This window comes from Atta colombica, unplaced genomic scaffold, assembly GCF_001594045.1.
Source record: "Atta colombica isolate Treedump-2 unplaced genomic scaffold, Acol1.0 scaffold198, whole genome shotgun sequence".
In the NCBI taxonomy this organism is placed as follows: Eukaryota; Metazoa; Arthropoda; class Insecta; order Hymenoptera; family Formicidae; genus Atta; species Atta colombica.
This window is the reverse complement of record NW_017259291.1, coordinates 5425060-5441670: the sequence shown is the minus strand read 5'-3', so window position 1 is coordinate 5441670 and position 16611 is coordinate 5425060. Positions and strand designations below refer to the sequence as shown.

Genomic DNA, 16611 nt, shown 5'->3' with positions numbered 1-16611 from the left:
GATAAATAGCGCCGTGCCGTGACATAGCGTCGGAGATGTTATTAACGACAATCGATCTAATATTAATCTCGCCCACGTTTCCCAGCGTGGTCCACGGAGGGAGAGGAAGAGAGCACACGGTCTGGTCGCGCGACCTCGGAGGACAGTGCTCTGATCGCATGTCGATTGGCCCGTCACCGGCGGTGTCGACGGAAAGTATCGCCTGATGCACGTATATAGAAAAAAATATTACACACGCGTACGTACGGAGGATTTTCTCCTGCTCCCTTAATCAAGACCGAAGTGGGATCGGCTGAACTGCAAATGGGAGAGAGAGAAGGATATCGTCATCGATAGTGAGAGAGTCGATAGCGGGAGAAAAGAGGTGAAAGAGAGAGAGAGAGAGAGAGAGAGAGAGAGAGAGAGAGAGAGAGGCTATAAATCGGAAAAGAGAAAGAGAAGAGAACGATGCAGAAGGATGCACACTCTCTCTCTGCGCGAGCGCGGTTCGTGAGTTGAAGAGAGATGTGTAAATCGAAGGGCGCGACGAAGAGAATCTACGTTGGTGTCGGTGAGATAGAGTTCCACGTTCGAGAGAAGGAGAGATTACGTGTTCGCATTCGTCGAAAGGAAACAGACCGATAGATCAGCGACAGCTGAGACCGTGCGAAAGAGGAGGATGGAGGTGTATTAGTATTCAGTTTCAAACCGCGGGAGATAAAAAGAGATGGAAAAGACAGAAGAAGAGAGAGAGAGACAGAAAGAATGGAGGAAGGGGGGAGAGAGAGAGAGAGAGAGAGAGAGAGAGAGAGAGAGAGAGAGAGAGAGAGCAGATGCTGTACAGCGTGGCAATTCGCGAAGTGAAGCGAGATGGCGAACTGCAGCGTGGGAGTGAGACGGAGATAACAATAGTCGACAGCGTGGCGACGAGTGGGGGTTGCCGAAGAAGGGGGTGCGAGGTGCGGGGAAGTCCCGCCGGGCGCCATACTGCCGTCGTCCGTTCGTTCTGTACAGTACGCGCCCAGCGGTTAAGGCGGTTTTGTCGCGGTGTCGCCGTCGCCGCCGCCGTCGTCGTCTTCGTGCGGTCGTCGTTCCTTGCGTTTCTCGCGTTCAGTAGTGTCACACGTATATAATACATTTCTTATTCGTTATCTACCTTTCACTCGTCGCGCGCGCCGACGCGTCGTCGTGCGCTCCGGACCGTCGCCGTCTCTTGCCCGGCATTTTTTTCCCTGCCCCCGGTTTTCAACCACGGTGCGGTTTCCGCACGAGGATAGAATACGGAGGCGTGCGGGGGAGTCGCTCGCCGCCGGTGTCGCAAGCTCTTTTCTTTAAACGGTAAGGACTCGTCGTACCCACCATCGTCGCCGTCGTCATCGTCGTCCCTGGCGGAACACCTGCGCACCGATACAAGGTGAGTGCGATACACCTGACGGCGATACACCGGTCGAGCGTGCGAGCGAGGCGAAGAGAGAGGAGAGGAGAGAAGAGGAGAGCGGAGCGCGACTTGCGAGTCGCGTTCAGGTTAGGTGAGAGAGAGCCGGTTCGCGAATCGGATTCCGCGACAGCAACAGTAACGGCCGATCGCACGCGAGAGAGACCAGAGCGTTTTGTTGATCCGGCACATCATTATAACTCGTACTGTACGCCCCTGGCGTCGCGTTGTGTCTCTTCCGACGCGCTCTTACTTTCGTTTCCGCCGACGCGCTACGAATTCTGTTTGGACGGGAGACGGGGAGGAACACTCGGCAGATCCGCTCTCGCCGCAACAAAGAGAATTCCCGATCACGACGCTAGGCAATCCGCTTAGCCGGAAGGTCTAGAGATCTATACGATAGGTAGGAGCGAGTAGGACTCTTGATGCTCTCAGGTAAATGAACAAGAACTGCGAATCGAATTTGACATTCTCAGGTAAATGCGCAAGAACTACGAATCGAATTGCCGTAAATCGACCGTCTTGGCGAGGCTTGTTACTCAATCCTCGTTATCTCATGATTATCTTGTGATTATTGCAATGTCGAAATCGGACTCCGCTTTCGATTGTTGATACTCGACATTCTAATCTCTGATCACGAGCTTCAATTGTGTCGATATTATTTAATCACGAATCATAATACTCGTTCCTTCGTATTTGTTATTGTAATAAAAATGCAGCGTATTAATATTCAGATATGGGGACCAATAACGGTAGATGGAAATGTAACCATAGATCGTTCTTCCGAACAGCAGGGCTCTTTTAGGGTGCAAATGTTCCCCGCATTTTACCGAGGCTAATTTCGTCGACGGTGAATCTTGCGCGATCGAACGCGTGGGAAGACGGGGGAGGGATCGGGGTTTTGAAGAGGACAGCAGGGAGGGATTTCGCGGAACGGAGGGCAGAAAGTGAGAGCTAGGTCGGAGAAGCGAATCGGGAGTGTTGGGTCGCTCGGGGCGAATCACGATGCTGCGGCAACACGAAATGTTCTTCCCATGCAAGGTGGAGCGGATCGAGGGAACTTCTTGCGTCGGAAGTTAACACACAAGTTTTACCAAACTCCTTTTTTTTTTCTTTCTCTTCGAAGTGAAATTAAAAGCTGCGAGGGAAGGGAGGGGAAGGGAAGAAGGCCGTTATGCTTGACGCTGTTAACGAGTTTCTTCCTTACCGAATTAATTCGAGCCGGCTGATTTAATACGAACTCCCTGGTGCATTGCTCGCGAATATACTTTTTAAAAGAAAAAAGGAGAGAGAGAGAGAGAGAGAGAGAGAGAGAGAGAGAGAGAGAGAGAGAATCATTATTTTTTATGCGTCCTGGGATATTCTCCCCTCAAATTATTTTTAAACTCATGTATAATTTTGTAAAAATTAGAATGTTCGAAAATGAGTGTAACAAAAATTGGCATTGAAAGGCTACATAAAATGTAGAAAAAAAAAGATAAAAAATTTTTTTCGTTCTTTCTATAATACTATATAAATTTTTTCCATTTTGTGAAACTTCGATGGCTTTCGATGCCAATATTTGTTATAATAATAATAATGAAATAATAACAAAAGAGACGCATAAATCTGAATATAAATAATATTAATGAGTGTATATTTACCTATTAAAAGTGAGGAATTTAAATACATAAGTAATCTAATTAGAGAAAGAGAGAGAGAGGGGGGTGGGAGAAGGGGGAGGGAGAAGGAAGATGATAAGATTACATGAAAAACGTTAATATTTATTTTTGCGTGCATTACGTAAAAATGAATATGAAAATTACGGCATTAACAGTGACCATCACTAACTTTGGCGAAACGCCCGTTGGTATTAATAAATGTTTAATTATTAAAACTCGACGATGGCATCATATCTCCATTAGGGAAATATATGCGTGCATGCGCAGGATGTCTCTCTCGCAATTTACAGCCGAATTATCCGCGATAAAAATGTCGACGTAGATTATTTATCGTGGCTTTCCACAAATTCCTAACGAAACCCACAAATTAACATTCCGTTGAAGTGAGTTTACCCGAGATTGCTTTCGGAGAGGCGAGCGAGAAGATCTCGTTGCTATTCACCGGGACGATCGTCCCGTCAAAAGGCATTTCTGAAGTTCGTAGAGGCCGTCCTTACGTTTATACCTCATCGATGATGCATAGCTGCAGAACGTTCTCCGGCGTTTAGAGCAGGCGACACACGAGAGTCGGTCGCCCGTCTTACATTACGACCGTTTCCTCTCGCGCCCACTGCATAAATTTCGAGTTCTGGCTGAATTATGCATGCCGCGCGATGCACGAAATATTACCATAAGCGGTGGTGCACGCTGCCATCGCCGACGCGCCTACAAAGACGAATCGTTTTTCCGCGCCGTTTTGCCACGTTGGCGTTATCTTGAGTGAATGTATAAATTTTTAATCGCAGTCAAAAATTATGTTGACTCCGCCGATCAGAAGCTGTGCTATGTCTATTCCTATCCCAATCGCGCTGGCGTCTGATTGGCCAGCGATTTCTATGTCGTTAAATTCGTAGACGAAGTTATCGTAGGAAGCATCGTTGCAACTGTCGATAGCACAGATACGATAGTTCTCTGCTGTCCGAAAGTTTAAACACGCTTTACGACATTTCGCTCTCTGGATTTCTCGCCACTCGGTGAGAAGTTACCTGCGTGTACTTACGGTCCTCGAAGGTCCTTCGGAGATCCCTCGTATCTTCAGATACGTTTGAAAAAAAAAGGATGGAAAGTTGCGAGAAAGGATCCAGCCTAGAAATTTCAAGGAAGTCAATTGTGATGAAAAAAGAAGAATGATGACCATCTCGACCTGCTGATGTGAATGTGCTCCTCACGTTCCTTTTTCCGCGCTGACCCGAACGATGAATCGAACTCTTTGTTCGGTCGAAGAAAGAAATCCGTTCGTCCGGCATCGAACTTTTTTTGCCAATAGCGAGATCCGCGTGTCCTGCGATATGACGAAGAATCTCCGTTGTATTTCCAAATCCATTATTCCTTCGTTTTCCCGTGATCTCCCGATAACCGATTTCTATCGTTCGGTAAAACATTCGCGGACATTCCTGTCGATCAAATCGCCGAATCCGCGAAACCTAATCGTGGATTCTGTTTCTGACACGCGCGATTGCAGATTCGCTTAAAATTGTAGAAGAATTATTGTTATATTATTCAGGGTTGCTACAAAATTGGAAATCAGGGAAATGGAAAACAGTCAGGAAATTCAGGAAAAAATCAGAAATTTTGCAAAATTTTCTGAACAATTAAATTCTTTAAAGAAATTTAAAGAAATTTAAAATGCCATAATATGAGCTCACTGTTCACAAAAATAGATCACGTGATCAAAATTGATGAGTAACAAGCTTACGATGCTCGACGCTCGACGCTGTCATGTAAAGGTACCTGAATATATACATATACATCACACCTACGCAATTTTAGAATACTATCAACTTAACAATTAAAAACAAGCAGTATTAACAATAGTAATTTGTCAATAGTAATTTGTATTGCTACGTCAAATCTCTCAGTTTAACGGTCTTTAAATCAGGACGAAAATATTTAAAAATATTTAAAATTAAAATATTATTGAAAGTCAGATAAAATGAAATTTTGTGATGGGGGAAACCCATATAGGATTTTATATCAGCTCAATATTGCTTCACGGAAAAAAACACAGCTGAAAACTTCACTGATTCAGCAAATCTACAATCGTAATATACAGACAGTCAATTTTCTATGTTAAAAATAGCCAAGTTGACAGCTGAATAACATTAGCGATTTGTTAAACCATCAAATCTTCTTATGCTATCGATGTTGAATTCGCATAGTAAATTATAGATTTGCTGTACCACTCGATTAATTTTTTTTCTGTGTTGCCATAATTCAAGTACTGACCGACAGAACTTTGGCCGTCGTTTAACAGCCAGTCATTTGTCAGTTATGACCCAGTTGGTTGACAGTCGTAGCAGTGGCTAAATGTTGATTTCGTTAACCGCTGGCAACCCTAAATGAAAAGTTGTGAAATTTTAGGATGGAGATTCGTGACAGTCTTGTTTATCTCATACAGGAGCGCATATCCAAAGATCATTATTTTATTAATTTACAGACTGTTAAGAATTACCGTTGAGAAATTACCAATCAATTGTTTGCACGATTTATGTAACGGACCGTAATGGTATCGTGTAATTTGATCATCTCGTACCCGCATAAAACGTCATCATTGATGTAGCTTTACAGTACTATCAGCCGATTCGCTCTAATGCCAGAGCCCTCTCTGCTACATTTCTCCTACGCTCCATTCACAATGAACGCTATCCCTGATCCGCTCCCTCACTTGAATTTCGCGATAAGATAAAAGCCTTCTCTCTACCTTTTTCTCTCTTTATCTCTATATTTATTACATCAAGCATGATCGTTCCTTCAAGCTTTAATCATATTGACTTATCGATTATCTTGTCAGCGAATCCGTTCGAAATAGCGTTTCCTGGCGCCGCATACATCAATAGGGAAATCTCGTTGAGACCGTTCAGTTTGTTCGAGGAAAATATCCCGAGGGGCACTTACAGAAATTTAACCGCTCGGCGAATTAATCGCTCCGTTCTGTACCTTCGACGCGAGTCCGCCTCGTTAATTTCGATTTAACCGGGACGATTTTTCGCCTTCCGCGGAAAGACCCTCTGGGCAATATTCTTATCTCTCGTACAATGAACATTAATGAAAAGCCATCGACGTGCAGCCAGCTCTCTCACGCTCGTTCATTAAGACTCATTAGAGGCATACTGACCTCACCCGATCCTCCATGAGTTATATAGCGCGGATCCTCTTAATGCACGCTCTTTTTGATACGCACCATAATATATCATGTCAGATTGGAGGTCCGATCTATGAAAAGACATATATTCGTAGCGACGTGCTGTGAAGAATATCCACTATACGATTGTTGAATGCGTAACAATTCGTAACAATCTTGTTTCGAATAATATATTATAGGAAAAAAAATTTAGTGCTTTAGTTTAGGCATTTAACCAAATATTTTGTTTATATATGTTTATATACATATATAACATATATATATATATATATATATAAACTTATATAACATATATAAAATTTAAGTATTTCTGCGATTCAAAATTTTTCTATTTTGTAACGAAAATACGTATTAGTTTGTACCAACTAAACAGTTTAGTTTGCATAAAATTACAGTTTTGTTCTGTACGTTTTAAAACCAAATATTTTCGTTCGATTATATTTTAACCGAATTTTTGTTGTTACAACAAACTTTCAGAAAATAAAACATTTTTCCCAGTGTTGTTAAAAAAAATTTACTCGTTTTATGATATTTTATCTAATTATATATTATATTTTCCTCAGATTAATATGATAGTGGACACCAGTTAATTAAAAACTCCATAACGTTGTATATATAAAATATCACGACCTAGTTGGTGTATCTTGCGTAATACGTACGTTGCGGAATATATATGTGTACGTTACATGAGCGAACTTCTTAAAAGTGGGCCGTTTAATTCCGCGAGAAATTACTGCCTCTGCTCCGAAAACTTTCGTCGCGTAGCATACCGTATTCTTTCCTCAGACTGCAGCAACTTTCGAAGAGGTGGCAGGCTAATGGCATTTCAGCGGCATTTACCGTTAACGGTGTCCTCTTGATAATGCCGGTCCTAGCGTTTTACGGAGTGACTCGCGTATATATGGAAATTTATCGCAGGTTTCAGGATACGAGGTTTCAGGATGCATCGAGAAATTACCTTCTTCGAGAGCTACAAGTATTGACTTATAGTGATTGATGTATTTTCTTACACTGTGTTCGCATAGCATATTGCACGCAGTATTCATCGGAGAATTTTAATGCGCTTATTTTTTTTACTTCTTCCTTCTATTCCTACATAGTAATCGAAATTATTACTGTATTAATGGAGCGCGGATACTTCGCATAGACAGCGAATACATTTCCGTCCGCGCGCAACTTCCGCACCGATGCTTATCGCCAATACCTTTCCGCCCGTTCCGGGCGGAACGAATCGCTGCGAATATTTTTCCCCCCATGCCGCAATAAAATAACGTTATGTGTTTTTTTTTTCCGCCTCCTCCTTCCGCTCTCCGGAACAACTTCGCGACCGCCACAGGGGAGGAGCGCGAGGGGTTGTAGGACATATTTTTCGCACGGTGCAGCACCCGCATCCTGGTCACGATTAATTAACCCGACCGGCGGTCGAGCGTGTCCCATTTACGGGCTTAAATGGAAAATGGAACGCGACGGAGGCGGATATTCGTCCCGCGCTGTCGGACGCGACAACTTGGCAGAAGAAGAATGGGTATCCGACAAATAAAAGCCTCACGGAGTGGAGAAGCCGCGCGAACAACATTGAATGTTAGAGACCCTAAAATTCAGATCGTTCCATTTCTGAATTAACTGTTACTTCGATAAGCCCTGCTTTTCTCGAGACAAAAAAAATTCCGTACCGGAAAAAAAGAGTCTGATTCCACTTATTGGAATTCTGAAAGATATAATGTGTGGATTGTGCCATCCGTATCTAAAATGTGTATCTCAAATGTGAACAAAAATGAGAAAAAGGTAGTGTGAAGATAATCAATCTCTCTCTCCTTCTAAGATGTGATCGGTCGAATAGAAAATGGAGTCATCCTTGCGTTCCTATCTGTTCCCTTTTTGCTAAAGTATCTAAAATTTAAGCTAGATACAAATCTGAAATTAATTTTGTTTATGGATTATCAAAGTAATTGTATAGGATGCTCAAACTGTCATAACTTTGTGCATTATTATATTCATTATGCTTGAGATTCCTGCAAAATTATTTTGACAGTCCATCAAAATTATTTTCAATTCTGTCTAATTAAATTTATTATATTAAATATATTAAATAGATATTTTAATAAGAAGAAAATCTTTATGTTGTGAAAATGAACAAATCAAAATTTTCTGAATAAATCTATTATAATTGAGATAATCGGAATTCTGATTGATATTATCAATATCTTCTTTGTCTATTTTCAATTAGAAATTTTTTCAGTGGAATATTGAAATTGGAGCTTATTTGCACGCGATCGTCAAATTCTACCAGTGTGATTTTCATTGCGATTCTCTTTATTTCTTCTTTTTCCTTCTCTTTTCGAAATATTGGTTTCCATTTGAGTGCTGCCGCGAATATTGATTTACATAAATAAAATACTTTTCTATAAAATGGAATAATAAATATAACGTATACTTTATAATCAATTTATTGTATACATAACATTAAAATATGTATAATACCATGCGGATTAATTAATTAATTTATTAGAGGGATATTTTGTTTACTTATGTATATTTTGCAAATAACATCCAGCGATTGCGTTAATTTATCAATTTATTAAATTAGTATTTGAAATATGAAAATTATTGTTATTTACAACAACCGCCGGGTTTATCTCTTGATGAGCGTATAGCGTTTAATTGTTTGCACATCAAATTTATCCGATCCGCCTGGCAGACTCTCCTCGGAGATGTACTTGGAGTGCAAATGATTATCGTGATACTCATTACGATAACGTATATTTATCGTATTGAAGAACATACAAAGTTTCCGAGCGTACGATAAAACATGACGGGCTTATGTGATATTACGTGAGATAAAGGTTTGAATAGTTCCACCGGAGATACACCCAAGCTGGTAATATTATTCCAAGCAGTGCGTTACAATATTTTCAAATGTGGAACAGAGTCACGACATTGTGGGAAAAGAAAGAAAAGCAAATGAGCAAAATTAACGAAATAAACGAATGCGGAGGGACACATTAATTTGTTGCAGAACTTGTTCTCGTGTGTCATCTCGTGTTCAGTATCTAGAGATCGACAAGGGTTCCGAAGGAAGTCGCACCCACCCTTCTTCATTCCAACTTCCGCTCGCACAAAGGCGACCTTGTTTTTCTTCGGGCTATTCGAACGAACATACACGTATCTCATTCGCGTTCAACATTCTGGCAGTGAGTCTTGTTCGAATATACGCTAATTCGAACACGAATCTTACGGATGTATTTTCTCCGCGGTATTTTATTCGTCGACAGCATTCCCTCAGCGTAAAATTATGAGTCGACGACGGATAACATTTCATTCCGAAAGCGAATAAAATGTTATCCACGATCCTCGGATGCTCCGTAAATTAAAATTGGAAAAATTTCCTCTGCGTCAAAACGAAGTTTTTTTAAACGAGGACGCGACGGTAACTCGTTATCGGACATGATAAAGTTGAAAGGTACATAACAAGGGTGGGTATTATTATGCGATGACTTAATGAGGCGAGATAACTATAGCCCCATTTACTTGTACTTATTTACTTATTATAATTCAGTCACTATTTTATATAAAAAGAAACAAAAGTCGGACAGGCATGATATTTCGATGGTGATTCTGCCGAGTAAAAAAATACACGTAATATTAAGGATGACGAAAAAAAGGAAAGAGAACGCGAATATATCTCGTCGAAATGGGCGTCGTTTTATTTTCCCTTTACCTCTTTAGAAAATCCGTCACGTCGAACATGAGACTGCCGTCCGTATTTTACGTTACCTCCTAAATAAGCCTCCACGATAAATGTCGAATGCATAGCATATTGCGTTGTACATTGTATATGAAAAAGAGCGATGTAAAGTGCGTCCATAAATGAGCAATTGTTTGCGCGCATCGAGAAATGGTCCGAATTTCGACGGACAGGAAATTCTTTAGCGGAATCATTCTCGATCCGCTAGATTACCGGGATTATTACAGATCCCGCTGGAGCTTGTCATTTTTCCCGGGCAAACCGGAGCGAACCGGATGAGCTCCAGGAATTTCAATGAACTCCGCTGGACTGATTGTCGTCGATTTTAAATTGGAGTGACTATCAAGAGCAAAGAAGTAATTTCTACCTTTATTCGAGTATTTTTCTTTTCGGGTCGTCTCTATCTGTCTGTCTGTCTGTTTCTCTCTCTCTCTCTCTCTCTCTCTCTCTCTCTCTCTCTCTCTCTCTCGATCGATCGATCGATTGAATTTACGATTGATTACATTGCTACAATTTGTCCCCGAAAAAAACAAAGATTCGCGACACGTCGTGAGGCAGGTGTGGTACACATCAGAGTCAATTATCGCGACACTTAGAAATCCATTTCTCTTCCCTCCGGCAATACGCGAGCTGCGGTGGTAATAATTCTCGCGCGAAGATCGATAAATATATTTCGCGCGCGCGCGTGTGCTTCTTAGTCGTAAATCTTTCTGCAAGCAAAATATTGGCATTGCTTGTTAAGACACTCTATCAAGCTGTAATCCTAACGGATGTTCATATGATCAATGAATTTAGATAATTAAGTACGCGGCAGTAATTTGCAAGATTTCTCATCATGTCCATGCTAATCAATTGATTTCACGTGATAGACAAGAAATTAAATTTGATTGTATTATAAAATATTATTATAAATATTTAAACACTAAGATCCATTTTGACGGAATATAAAATTTCTTTTTATGTAATTAGATTTATTCTCATCAGTTTAAATTCATAATTGCTTTTCTTTTATATCGTTAAATATTAATAACTAATCAGTCATCTTTTAAGCAGAATTCTCGCGGATAACTTATTCTCGTAAGATTTATAAGAATTTATGACTCGAATTGTAATTCTATGCGCATCAATTTTTCATTATGTCCGCACTAATTAATTGATTTCGTGTGATAAACGTGAAATTTGTATTATAAAATAATAAATATTTAAGCACTAAGATCCATTTTGACTGAAGATAGAATTTCTTTTTATTTAATTAGAGTTATTCTCATCGGTTTAAATTCATAATTTTTTTTTATATTATTAAATATTGATAACTAATGAATCGGCTTTAAGTAGAATTCTTGATGATAACTTATTCTCGTAACTTATTCTCGTAAGATTTATAAGATAAGAATTTATGACTGGAATTGTAATTCTATGCGTATCATAAAACGAACGATCATTTTTCAAATATCTACTATTTCTCATAAATCTTACTGCTAACAAGAAGCTGTCTGTAAAAATACTGCATAAAGTTTCGTTACTGCATAAACTCTAATAAGCATTCCGATCAAAGTTTGTACATCGAGAGAAAAATTTAGTAAATTCTAATAAATAATTATTTAAATAACACTAATATAAAATTTATTTATACGGAAAAAATATTTACTAATATTTACAAATATTTACTAAATAAAAAATAATAGTTGAAATACACAAAATTAATTTCTTGTGCCAAATAAATACATGTTTACATTTAGTAAATATTCACTTAAATATTTATTAAAATATTCAAACAAATATTCAAACAAATATTTATTAAAATTTAGTACATTTTTCTTTCAATGCAGTACAAATGCAGTTCTTTTGAGAACAAGTTACGAACTTTACAATTTTGTTTATTTGCTAATCGATCTACATATTTATTGTATTTCGTTTTATTCGTCATTGTTTAAGAGAAAAATAATATTTTATTTAATATTACAAAAAAAAATGGTGTATCTCGCACCGGAAATTGATTGTTAATAAGTTTTCGATAGATCTGGGACGCCAGTATAATAATTGACAATCGCTCTCTCGCGAATCGTTTCTAAAAAATGCTTTTCGATACAGTGGCATGGTGAAGCGAATGTATATTGATTCACACCAAAATGGGAGGCAATGTAATATTGTGCGCACCGAATGCACTTCTGAATGGACTTCTTGATTCAAGAAGTTATGAATGAGCTTAGAAGTTGAATGCGTGCGAATGTATGTTAAAGCGCCATAGTTTCTCTACGTCTATGGCGTTGGTTTATATGCATCTCTACGTGACGCAGGTTTATTAATATAATTCTAACTCATTCCGGTAGATTGATGATCGCTCCCCAGAGGCACGTATATTTTATGAGTTTCAGCATGAACGAAATCTTATCGCGAGTGATAATAGGATAAGCATGTAAAGGAAGGTAAACTCACGATAAGTGACTCACGATTACCAGCCAACTCTTTAAATGAACACGTATAACTATTGCAAGATATAGAAAAAAATTTTTTCTTGAAATATTTTGTACGTCACAATTAAATATTTTCAGGAGATTTATATTTATATATTATATACGTATATTATATATTATATTCGTATAAAACTTTCGCGATCGGAATTTCGGGAAGGGTTGCGCGAATTCGAACTTCACATGCACAACTCGTGTTTCATACAAGATACACTGTAATATTTGCCGATGTTTGCATTCTGTCTCGACGACGTGGGTGAAATTGGGGGTATCGACATTTCGACGCAGCCAGCTCACGTTAATGAAGAAATTCCTGAGGCGCTGTCGCTCAATCTCTTTGACAGTAACCGACAGCGCGGCTGATATACATTCCGCTGCCGATGAAGGTGGAAATTGCCTTCTCTTTATCATCATTTCTCGCGAAGTTATTCTTCACGTGTAAGTTAATGAGAAAGGCGAAAGGTAAATTGGGCTCGATAATGTATCAAACGTTATTGCGTTAATTATAGTAATGTCGAGTTGATGATCTTGAAAGTATCAATTTTGTTTTACATTTTTTTTTTCTTATTCTATTTGACAGACATCAATAATCGTCCTAACAAAGTCTATTGGTTTTCCCCATTTCTCTCTCGTCCCGTACATTTATTTTATATAAGCGTTTACGTTTTACGCTTGTCCACCAACGCCTCACACCGATATTTCACCCACGCGCGTTTTACCTACGCGCGTGCACGAATACAAAGAAATCGTTAATAGGATATGCTTTGAATCGAGCTGAAATTTTTCCGGCGCTTTCACGTAGATTGCTTGTATGCACGCACGCGAAATGCCATGGTAAAACAAAGGTTCCATGTTTCGGAATCACCAGCCGATGGGGTTGCACATCGAAAATTCGGAACGGCTGATTCAACCCCCGGGTAGATTCAACGTTCGGTAGATTTGTTAGTGCGTAAACTTGCCTCTCGGTTCACCGCCAGTGATTAAATATCGTCGGTTAAAACGATTCGGCTTGATGCCTCGCGCATTTATTGAATTTCTGCAACGTTACGCCCCTCGACTGGTGATGTCGATTTATGTATATATATATATATATATATACATGTATCGAATTAAATCAGTTTGAAATGTTATGAAAGTTCATAACGTTAAAGTTCTCGTAAATCCATTAAAAAATGTAATTCGCGAGATTTGATGTTTAGTTCAAAAGTAGATTTACACCTCAAACTCAGAGAAGCGTGGAATGAATTTTTAAAATCTCTCAATGTTCATTTGAAAATAAAATCACTGTCAAATCCAAATTTATTCTCTGGATATCATCGCGATAAGTAAGCGGTGCACGTCGATTTTTCCACGGTCAAGCTAGGGCAATGGCTTCTGTAACGTGATTCCTGTATCGTGCAACCTATAGTTTACGCCCGCCATCACGATTCTCAATTTCATATCGTGAAAGCAGCGGTGGAGAGAAAGAGAGGTGACGAGTTGGCTCGAGGAAAATGTGACTGCACTCTAATATTTTTCTTTTCGTTATACCGCTTGCAATTTCTCATTGTCAAAGTTTATAAATTTCACGAGGCTTCTCGTCGCAGTGACACTTTGCTCTGCAAAATGTTTGCTGCAAAATGTGAGCTTTGAAAATAGTACCTTTCCTGTTTTAGGAGCAAGATCTACTTTTCTAAAAGCGACAGAGCAGTATCATTTGTTACGCTTGGGCAGAAATAAATATAATATCTTGATGTTTCTAAAGTATCTCGAATAGCAAAGTAGATTCGACGATATCGGAACTCTCTCGCCTTTTAGATAATTCAACGTACAATGATACGCTGCTCACAACAGGGAACGTTGAGCATCAGCAGCGACAGTGGTACCGTTCGATCGGTTTCGCGGCTTTCGTGAAAATTTCACCGGTTTCCTTCGTCCATGGATTCCCCCGAGCGACTCGCATCAAATATGGTACTGTTTCTGAAACATACACGACGATCGTCCCACTTTTACCTCTCCCCGCATTTCTCCTCGCACGCGTACATGCGTTCACAACCGTTCTTATCTCGCGATCTCTCTTTTCCATACCGTTTACAACTGGTCGAAGACCAGTAGACGAGCTCTCAGGTATTCATGGATACCTGCGCATTTCGACGCCAGAAAGTTCAACTTCATAAAAAACCCGAGCGAAACGAGAAAGTGTCGTTACGGAACCATACAGAGTAACGAAAAGTTTACCGAAATACTTACAGTAATGGGCGATGACGTCAACGATGTTGTCATACGCACTTTTGCATGCGCGAGAATGAGGTCACAAGATCATCGTGAAACTCGGCGAACGATCGGCGACAGCGTTCGCCGTCAATTTTGGCATAGCTTGACGATGCACGACGACAATATCAGGGACGAGAGGGAACGTCCATCGCATCTTGAGCGCGCCAATGCTTTTAGCGATGCGCTATACAACAACGAACGCGTCGTTTCGCACAAGCCCGGGAGCGAATTTATTTTCGGGGGTTGATGCAAACCGGCTGTGCCCGCGTCGTTCCTCTTTGGCTAACCGTGGTGGGACAGGGACGTTGCATACATGAGGTCATCGCCTATGGTGATAAAAACAACCGCAGCTATGCATCTGAGGAAGGTAAGCAATCTCTCTCTCTCTCTCTCTCTCTCTCTCTCTCTCTCTCTCAGAGAGATGGAGGAGAAGACGGACGCGTGAGCATAGGATGAGCAAAGGATGAATCACGATGGATGATGGCGTATGCGAGAGCCATCCGTGCTGAAGAAATTTCCCTGTAGGCTGCGATCGTGACGGAATTATCGAAATATCTCGTTATGACAGCTGAAAGAAATCGAAAAAGATCGGTTAAAATTAATAAGTTAAAATTTAAATATAAAACTTTCCTAGGCTTTCCTACCTTAATTTCAACGCAGATCGAATTAACGCGGGAGTGACAATTTTACGCAACCTCGTTACGGCATTACGCGCGCAAAAATTAGCGAGTCTACAACGCTAACACAAAGCGCGCGACTGTGTAGCGTATAACTGCGTTTTAGATGAGGCGACTAATGGTAGTGATTAAAGGAAAATCTTAGAGAAGGTATTGTTTAAACGCAAAAGTAAGACAACTGAAATATTTGCATTATTGTATTATCGTGCTTGGCGGCACACGCCATGAGATGTACTTACTTTATTAATAGGTGGACGGTACGCTCTATTACTCTTGATTAAGCCTATTGCCGGACCAACGACATTATACTGTAATACATTCCACGCGAACTGCGCATGGGCGCTTCGTTGCCGTTTGCAAACGTTATAATTGGTATGCTTGCTGCACTTATACAGTAGTGCGTTATATTTTTCCCTCTTTCTCTCTCTCGTTAAATAAATATTAGAACCGCAAATATAACTTTCATGTGCCGAGTATCGCGCAACTTTCGAGAGATATTGTAAATTTTTTAAAGAGCGTTATTACACGTATTATATATATTATATATATTTTAATTATCTGTCTTTTTATATTTCGTAATATGCGTAATTTACGACAATATAAACCATCGCAGATAGTTGGAAGGGAGATAACGTTAAATATATGTCATCGTCGTCGGTATCCTCGGCAGGTTCATGGCAGCTACGGTAATGAATTGATCCTGTAGGATCACTTGGGTCTTGCGGCGCAAATGAGATTACGTATTATGTGAGTCCCTTCGTACGCACAGCCGTGAGAGGAATATTGCGGTTGGGCCCGCATGGAGGAACAGAAAAGAGGAATCACTGACGAGACATAAAGGGTCGACAAAAGGGAAGGAACCCTGCCCTTAGATTTGGATAATCCTTCGAGATGGAGAAAAGGACAAGGTCCCGTATGTCGAGGGAGCAACTCAGCCTTCTCAAATAGGCCTTGTCCCTCACAGAATTTCCCACATAATACACACACACACACACACACACACACACACAGAGAAGTATTCAATGCCGCGGGTATCCGCTGAATGTTCTATTTGCGGATTACGAAATTGGCTGACGCGACGGTTTATTTGGTTGGGCTCTCGCGTCAGCCGACATCATTATTTTATTAGTTGCAATGAGAATACTTATATATGGGACATGAAAAATTCGCGGGAGCGCGAAGGGCAAGCTCTTTTCTGCGAAAGTGCGA

At 40.2% G+C, this 16611-nt stretch overlaps 1 protein-coding gene across 5 annotated transcripts in view; it reads left to right on the top strand.

The window, feature by feature from the left end:
- LOC108686998 (dystroglycan) overlaps window positions 1-16611 on the top strand; it is a 66050-nt gene that overhangs the window by 28581 nt on the left and 20858 nt on the right. The window contains exon 1 of one of the 5 annotated variants that reach the window (XM_018192555.1): window positions 960-1393. The exons of 1 other annotated variant lie outside the window; for it this stretch is intronic. The gene's annotated coding sequence lies outside the window, so the exon portion shown is untranslated. Of the gene's footprint in view, window positions 1-959; window positions 1394-1809; window positions 1850-14744; window positions 15093-16611 lie in introns of those variants that run through there. 3 more of the 5 variants (XM_018192559.1, XM_018192558.1, XM_018192557.1) reach the window with 3 other exon arrangements.